At 46.9% G+C, this 8,479-nt stretch overlaps 1 long non-coding RNA gene across 3 annotated transcripts; it reads right to left on the bottom strand.

Moving 5' to 3' along the window:
* Positions 1–1,454: 1,454 nt before the first annotated feature.
* Positions 1,455–8,039, bottom strand: LOC146891796 (uncharacterized). Of its 3 annotated transcripts, none has more exons than XR_015005415.2 (3): positions 7,835–8,039; positions 7,430–7,666; positions 1,455–5,895 (listed from the first exon to the last, which is right to left on the bottom strand). It is a non-coding gene; the product is annotated as an uncharacterized LOC146891796 (long non-coding RNA). The 3 variants fall into 3 exon arrangements; XR_015005414.2 differs by having other exon boundaries at positions 7,854–8,039; XR_015734718.1 differs by having other exon boundaries at positions 7,430–8,039.
* Between the last annotated feature and the right edge of the window lie 440 nt (positions 8,040–8,479).

Below are 8,479 nucleotides of genomic sequence, written 5' to 3'. Positions count from 1 at the left end.
TAGAAACCCTAACTAAGACACTGACTGAACCATCTCCCCAGCCCTACTAATATAGCTGTGAAAACAAAGTTTCTATCAAATTCATTTTACTAAACACTGGTGAGTCCATATCTCAGATGCTCAGATGAAGCCTTTCCTGGATTCTGGTGGGGAGTTACCGGAAGCAGCGTGAACAAAGGGTACGGAATATGCACGTGGCTTTTACTTGTGCTCTAGTCATCCTCATATCACCTGCTCATCAAAATGGTGTGCGCCATCTACCTTCTGCAGAAGCAGAAAAGTATTACGTCATTCATATGGTGGAGGCAGCAGAATTCTTCTAATCACCATTGCCATTTTGTCTCAAGCTTCAGCCTCTCTCCTTGGTTTTCTAGTCAATCTGCCAGTATCCAGACTATTTTCCTCTAAATTATTCTTTGCCATTTGTTCTGGTTTCCTATTGTTCTTCATTACTTTAAATTCAGGAGGAAATGTGACAGAGCCTATAGAGCTGACGGCTAAGGTTATGGACTGGAGGACGAAGGGGATTGCATAAGAAGCGACCGCTAGGTGATATATGCACATATCGGAGTAAGGTGTGCTGAAAGGGAGGCAGCAGCGTGGAGCTATTGGCAGGAAACAGGCAGCCTGAATCACATCATCCATTTGCAAAGTCTAACATATGGCAATGGTAAGGTCTCCAGAGACAAACGCAAGAATAACTGCTACTCTCATAGAAGAAAAGAACCCCCTGTTCTTAATTTTTCCAATAAGATGCTTCAGTCCTGGTTGCTGTGGATCCTGGCAGAATAATGCAAAAGACTTAGAATCTAAATGTTATCGTAACGTAGACTTTATTGAAAACAAAGCCTCAAGCCTGGTGGCACAGGCCTTTGGTTCCAGCTCTCCAGAGACGGGCAGGCAGAACTCAGTGTGTTTGCAGTCTTCCTGGTCAACACAGTAAGCTCTGGGCCAGCCAGTCCCACACACTGTCTCAAAAATAAGGAAAGAAATTTTCATCTAATAATATAAGGAGTATAAATAGCCTGTCTTTCTGTGTTCCACAAAGGATTTAAGGAGTTCTATAGGAGCTCAATTAGATTATTTCCTGGTTGGGGTCAGCATCAGAATTCTGTAAATCAGATTATTTTCAGAATGAAGACTACAAGCATTCTAAATGGAACCGGCTCATGCTTGAAGCACACAAACGTCTTCAGTTCGGTAACTGCTCAACTAATCTCATGTTCATGACGCAGAAAGCACCAGAGGAGCTTTCGTGATTGCTTGCAAGATGAACTTTTGCCCTCATTCTTTGTGGTTTTACATAACTGTCCTGAGTAAGAAAAGAAAGAATGAAAGTGGGGAAGATACAGTACGCCATCATTCATACTATCCTCCCTGGGAACATGCTGTTCTTAGGTCAGATGCTTCACCTGGATGCCAACCCAACTGAAAGATTCCTTTAAAGTCTCAGGTCCTCTGTAAATTTTATTAGGCAAATTAAAAGCCTACAACTAAGAAGTAAAAAACAACTTCACACCAAGATCAAGCACTCACTGTGTGGACTAGTTTTTTCTTTGTTTTATTCACTTTTTATCTCATAATGTTTTATTCATTGACTTATTTGTGTGCGTGGGTGTGTGAGTGTGTGCACGTGCGTGTGTGTCTCGCGCTCATGAGCACACATATCACAGCACACTTTTAGAGGCCCAACTTTTAAAGAACCCACACTTTTAGAGAACCAGCTTTTGGAGCCCACACTTTTAGAGTCTACTCTTTCTCCTAATTGGATGCCCAGAATTAAACCAGGTCAGCAGGCTTGGTGATAAACTGTGGAGGGCCGCAACCACATTCTCCATTGCTTCAAGGGACAAAGGTGGAGATTGACCTCTGTGACCTCAAGGTGTGGTGGTACATGCCTTTAGTCCTGATGCCTGGGAGGCAGAGGCAGATTGACCTCTGTGACCTCAAGATGTGGTAGTACACGCCTTTGGTCCCAATGCCTGGGAGGCAGAGACAGGCAGATCTCTGTGAGTTCAAGGTGTTGTAGCACATGCCTTTAATCCCAGCACATGTGCTTGGTAACTCTCTACTGCTGCGTCCCTGCCTACTTCCGAGGCATCATCTGGGATAATGGGCAGCGGACCAATCCAAGAGTGACACGTCAGAAGCGAGGACTGTTTCCTTTATAAGGGCTGGGTTCCCCTCATTCTGGGTCTCCGCCATGTAAGCTTATGCTCTCCCTCTCAAGACGCATTAAAGCTTTGCTGCAGAAGGATCCTAAGTGTCCCGCGTCGTTCTTGCGGGCAAGACGGTAGCGCGGGGCAATAAGCACCTTTACTGGCTGAGGCATCTATTAGTAGGGGCATTTCCTCAGCTCAGTTGTTGTTGGCTGGTAAGTTGTTCGTTGGTTGGTGGTTGGTTGGTTGGTGGTTGGTTGGTTGGTTGGTTGGTTGTTGATTGGTTGTTGGCTATTGGCTGGTTGGTTGGTTGGTTGGTTGGTTGGTTGGTTGGTTGGTTTGGTTCAGTTTAATTTAAAGTACCTGAGATGATCAAGCTATAAGAAAAAAAAACCTTTGTTCTGACCATAGTTTTGAAGGTTTCAGTCCATATTTGGTTGCTCCCATTGCTCCTGGACCTGTGATAGAGCATGACATCATGGGAGGAATATCTGGCACAGGAAGTCTGACATCGGAAGCTGCCAGGAATGAAGAAAGAGAGGGAGAAGTGGCTAGAATCCTAATGTCCCCATCAGGGCTGTTCCCTCCATGACCTGACTTCCTTCTACTATCTTCTACCTCCTGAGGGTCATGACACTTCCTTTTGGCAAAACAAGATGAAAGTCAACCCTTTATCACATGAGCCTTTGAGAGGTATTCCCAATTGCCTGCCTCTTAACCTTATGCAATATAATATCATTCTTCTACACAGAAAAATCCAACATTTCTATCTTTTAAAGAATATTATTCTTCCATCCAGCATCCACTTATTTACCCTTTTCAGGATCACATTACTCCAGTTTTCTTTGGGGAAATTAACTTCCTCCTCATTCAGACCAAGTACTTAAAAGAAAGTTAACTGTATTTTAGTCTCCAGAAATACCCAAAACCAGAAGAGTGGTCATGGTATTCCTTCACTTTTTCTATAGTTCTCTTTCCAAATGTTTTAGTTGCCAACACTCTGAAGATGCTAACTGGGTAATTCCAGAAATAACTCATAAATTTTAAGTCACACCATTCTGAGTACGTGATAGTCTTATACTATCACACTGACTAAAGCAGAACATGAATCATCTGATGTTCTGTTGTCCAGCGTAGCCAGATTATACATGCTATCCACACACCAGTCACTCAGTAGCCTGCTTAGTTACCAGGTAGACTGGGACAGTTGCTAAGGTCATATCCAGCGCTAGACCACAATGCCCACATACTCACTTCATTTCATCTCATCACATAGAGCCCCAAAGGGTTAATCCACAGAGAACCCCCCAGTACAAGAATGTTTGTGGTGACAAACAGAAAGTTGAGGACAGGAGTCATGGGGTCCACATCAAACAATATGACCAGACGTGGACCAGAAATATTTGAGAGGGAAACTATATCTGCACAGAACACGCACAGATTTTACTTTCCCTCAGCATTGCTCTCTATATCACGCAATACAATAACAATTTGCATAGCATTTACAATGTATTAGGTGTTATAAGTGATGCCGACACATTTCCCAGTACAAGGCGGATGTGCATAGTTGGCATGAAATCTGGGGTAGTCTAGAGGATGAACCTCTAGACACGCTGTGAGGGATTGTTCTGATTGGAGTAACTGAAGTGCAAAGACCAACCCACAGTGGCACCATTCCCTGACTGGAATTCTGGACCAATTGAGCATTAGCAGACATCATCCTCTGCTTCCTGAGTATGGATGCCACGTGACCAGCTGTCAGAGCCCCTACTCCCAGGATTTCCACAGCATGATGGACCGAATCCTGGAATTCTGACCCAAAAGCAACCCTTTATTGCCTGATTTGTTTGGGCTGGGCGACCTGATCATAGCACCTGGAAATGTAGCTAACACAGAGAGGACAGTCATGTAACTTTTACTGCGGCAGATTGCTGTAGTTGTTCTTCTGTAAATCTCTAAACTGAACCTTGTCGGAAGTAAGTATCTGTAGGAAAACAGTAGCGTGTAGACCTGTCTAGGTCTGATAATATACAGGGCTTCCAAAGTCCAGTAGAAAGCTTGGGACTCTCTGTGAAGAAAATGGGGCAATCCCTGCATTCCACTCCTCTCCTCTGACCATACAACACCACCACTCACAGTCGTGACCTTAAGGGTGGACATGTGACCCAGTCAGAACCCAGTGGGATACATGATGGTTTGCACCTGCAGACAAAGAAAGATGCAGTCATTTCTGATGAATACCACACAGGAATTTGTAAGCCTGCAGTCTTGGCAGACATCGTAGAAATCCACGAAGCCTTCAGTGGATGATCCAGAGCTGAGACACAGCGCAGCAGCACTGTGAGGTCACTACTGTCAGGGCATCAGGACTCAGACAGACCGACTCTGAAGCTCATAACGTCACGGGGACCATGGCCTCACACAGATGTCTTTATCCTACCATGGGCCATGGAGACAAAAATCTCCTCACTCCTTCCGCCTGGCCCTGAAGAAGCAGCAGAGAGAATCGCATGACCACAAAGATGGCTCGCTGTAAGAAACTTGTCAGTGGAGACCCTGTGGACTGAGGAGTGTCCCATGCTATCGTCTCGCCAGCAAGAACCACGCGGGACACTAGGATTCTTCTGCAGAAAAGCTTTAATGCGTCCTGAGAGAGAGAGCATCAGCTAACATGACCGGGGACCCCTAAATGAGGGAACCCCTCCTTTATATAGGAAACAGTCCTTGCTTCGGACGTGTCACCCTTGGATTGGCCCGCTGCCCATTAGCCCAGGTGAAGCCTCGGGAGTAGGCGGGGACAGCAGTAGAAAGTTACCGAGCACATGTGCGTTCACCTAGCGGTGAAACCGGATGCCAGCGCCATCTTGTAATGGAGCATGTGGATGCGGTCCTTCACATCTCCCCCTTTTTTTACTTCTTTGCAGAAAGGCAACTCCCTCAGAAGGTAAAGATAGAGGTCGCACTTCCCAAAGTGGAAACATTAAAATGGGCTTACACGGAATCTGCCCCTAGGTTCATGACACCTGGAACTTATCCGGCCTGCCCTCTGCCATTTTTCTGGGAAAGGGAATATGCGGCAGGAAATCCTTATGCAGGGTGACATATCTCTCAGAGAGGGCCATTCTCTGTGCGATGCTCTTTAGCTCGACAACCTTCAGGGCTAGCTAAGCCAAACACTCCACCCTGTGCCATGGACCACTGTCCTAGGGGTGCAGGAGCTGGTTGGCATAAACCTTACTGCTTCAACATAGATAACCACACATAAGTAGAGGCTCCCTGTTCCAGGGCAGCCAGCGCTGGTGCAATAACCACTTTGTCCCTACGACTTTGGGATTTGAGTCAGCAGACCATCCAGAGGGAAAATACTATTCCACAGCATAGGTCTGCTCCAAAACACTTCCACTCCCACCCATTCTTTGAAGTAGGGGATGAAGGACACGACCCAGGACTGGAATCCTACAGCCAAGCTTATAAATCATCTCTAGGAAGGTAGGGGAGCCCCAGAGTCTTATTGGTTGTAAAAAACCGAGGAAATACCGCCACTCTATGGCTGACTGGTGTCGGCTTCGGGAAGGCTGAGAGTATACCCCATCGATGCTTCATCACAACCGCTGTCATCCATCCGCAAAATGGCAGGAGGAACAGCAGCCAAATCCTCAGGCGAGTCCGCGTGTTGTGGGTCACTCTTCACCGTTCGGGTCAGTCTCTCCGGCACCCAGAATGGGCTTTCTTGATCCTGTGGGAAAACACAAACAGCTTCCCTGGATCTCAATAGAATGGGATCCGGGCCTTTCCATTCATTAGAAAGCACATCTTTCCATTTAACCAAATCTTTGGGCCGCTGCGGATCCGAACAATGTCGTATTGCAGCATTTTGGCCATTATCATCCAGATTTAAAAAATTTATAGTGAAAAGAGCCATGGCAATAGCCATTCTTGGCATCGGGGGCAATTTCTTTATTATTCCCCCCTTTTTTCGATTTTAATAAGAACTGGTAAGTTCTCCAGTCCAATTACCTAGAAGATAACTAGACTATTGCTTAATCTACCAGAGGCATGTTGGAAACTATGGGCTTTTTTTTTTCTCTAGGCCACACTCGGCAGGCATAAACCTCGTTGGACATTGTCCCTTTAGGGATGCCTCGCTGCCCGCCCCGCCATCCGAGGGCTGCGCGCGGCCCTGGGCCTGCTGGCTGGGCGGCTCCAGCTCCGTGTGTCCAGGGCCAGGAAGTGGCGGCTCCACCCCCAGGCGCTCCTGCCTTCCCCGCGGGGCTAGTCTAGTTCTCAGCGGCTGTGTTGGTGCTGGCAACATCTCAAGGTCCACGCCGGAGCCATTACAGCTCACGGGGCAGATGGGATAATTAGCAGACTCTCAACATCTGTGCCACAGTCACAGATTTAGCCAATGACCCTATCGCCTTAAAAATCCAAGGGCTTTTTGTATCTACCTCCCTGTGGATCCTGAAACATTAGATAAACCAAGCGTAGATACAACAATCTTTCAGGAGGACTTGAGTTTTTTTTTTAAAAAAAAAAAAACAGTTGTGAGCTACCACGTGGTCGCTGGGGAATTGAACTCACGACCCTTGGAAGAACAGGCAATGATCTTAACCTCTGAGCCATCTCTCCAGTCCCCTATTCAGATGGAAAATCTCTAGGTTTAGCATTGTTTGTTTCACCCGTTGCCCCAGACAATTGATCCGCCTTTGTTACCTTATCATAGCCACCTAGCAAAGCTCCACTCCAGCCGCCCTCCAGCCCCAGCTGCACCCATTCTGAGCCCAAACCAGTGCATGGAGCAAAGTGAAACTCAGAGAAGCAGGCTTGCTGCTCTGCAACCATTGAAAGGACCTCATTTAATCTTTCAGGGAATTTGGGCATCGTTAGTCTCTCTGGCTATTTCCTGCTGAATTGGGACGTTGCATTTTAGGGGTATACACTACAACATTTCAGGAGGTCTCGGTGATTCAAACCACATAAATCCCAAGTACACCTTTAGGCTCTCATTTTCTGTGGAGACAAAAACAGAACCTCTTTTCCAAAACATCATATCCTTAGCAGTTTCTAAATTTAAATATCTTTCTCCTGTCCAGTACACAAAAGACAACACAAACAACATAACATAAAGCTTTTGACCTTGTAGATCAATCTTTTCCCCCATTTTTAGAACCACCGGGGGGTCCTTTTTACTTATTTCCTTTTCTTGCACTTGCGCCTAACCTCTCACTGCATTCAGTGATATGCCATCCTGAGTCCAGGAATAATCATACCTCTCTGAACATGCAGACCTGCAGTTCTGAATCCAAGGGGTCCCCGTTGGTGCGAGCCGTGGTCAGGGTTCCCCCGGCGTCCCGAGGGTTTCAGCACCAGATGTTGCGTCTGCCTTATCAGCAATGAAGACGCAGCATCAGACTCTTCTTTCAGCACCAGATGTCCCATGCTATCGTCTCGCCAGCAAGAACCACGCGGGACACTAGGATTCTTCTGCAGAAAAGCTTTAATGCGTCCTGAGAGAGAGAGCATCAGCTAACATGGCTGGGGACCCCTAAATGAGGGAACCCCTCCTTTATATAGGAAACAGTCCTTGCTTCGGACGTGTCACCCTTGGATTGGCCCGCTGCCCATTAGCCCAGGTGAAGCCTCGGGAGTAGGCGGGGACAGCAGTAGAAAGTTACCGAGCACATGTGCATTCACCTGGTGGTGAAACCGGATGCCAGTGCCATCTTGTAATGGAGCATGTGGATGCGGCCCTTCACAGAGGAGGAGAGGTCAAAAAGACAGGGTGTGTGCCTAGACATCAGGGTGTGGACTGCCTACTGCTTGGCTCGCACGGGAGTATCTGAAAGGTCACCTTTGCCCACATTTGGGAGGCATCCATGAAGAACGTCCGGCAATCTGGTCCTAGGCACCTGGGCTCAGAGTGTCTGAGACCTGCCAATGACGTAAGTCTTCCTCGCCACCACAGGGGAAGTCCTACTCCCTCCCTCAAGATCTTTCCATAATTATGTCCATTCCCCCCAAATATTCTATTTTCGAAAGACTTAGGACTTTGGAACCCAATTCTAGAGACTCTATCTTTCCACTTCCCTTCCCTGAGGTGATGAGCTCCGAGCTGCCCATCTGCTCCAGTGAGAAAAAGGAAGATGTGCCAGAAAGAACAAAAATAAACCAGTCCCAATAGCATCATTCTGTCATAGTGTGCTGATGAATTAAATATTTACATCACTGCAGCAAGGTGTGCTAACTTCACATCCAGGTGACAACTTCTCAACCTTCCAAACACACACACATCTCAGCCTGAGAAACTGAGTCCAAACCCC

This window comes from Myodes glareolus, chromosome 13 (genome assembly GCF_982192425.1).
Source record: "Myodes glareolus chromosome 13, mMyoGla1.1, whole genome shotgun sequence".
Lineage (NCBI taxonomy): Eukaryota > Metazoa > Chordata > Mammalia > Rodentia > Cricetidae > Myodes > Myodes glareolus.
This window is presented reverse-complemented; position numbering and strand designations above follow the sequence as displayed.